The sequence below is a fragment of the Penaeus monodon genome, chromosome 19, assembly GCF_015228065.2.
Source record: "Penaeus monodon isolate SGIC_2016 chromosome 19, NSTDA_Pmon_1, whole genome shotgun sequence".
Lineage (NCBI taxonomy): Eukaryota > Metazoa > Arthropoda > Malacostraca > Decapoda > Penaeidae > Penaeus > Penaeus monodon.
The window spans coordinates 38,401,976-38,402,213 of record NC_051404.1 but is presented as its reverse complement, the minus strand read 5'-3'; positions in this window follow the sequence as shown (position 1 = coordinate 38,402,213).

The window sequence follows — 238 nt, the reverse complement described above, 5'->3', positions numbered from 1 at the left end:
CGGAAAATATTCAAGAAAGCGCATTCAAGAATGAGTCTTATTAACAAACAACATAGGGACAAATGCAAGCACAAAATGTACATGCTTGAGTACAAAGATGTATTTGAAAAATGGGCTATTGATAACTCTCCCTTTGCTTGTAAGTTACACTTCGAGACAACTTACGATTCACTTGTGATTTATTGTAGCTTTCTTCATGAGCTGTTCCAGGCTGGGAACCAAAGAGTTTCGTCTACAC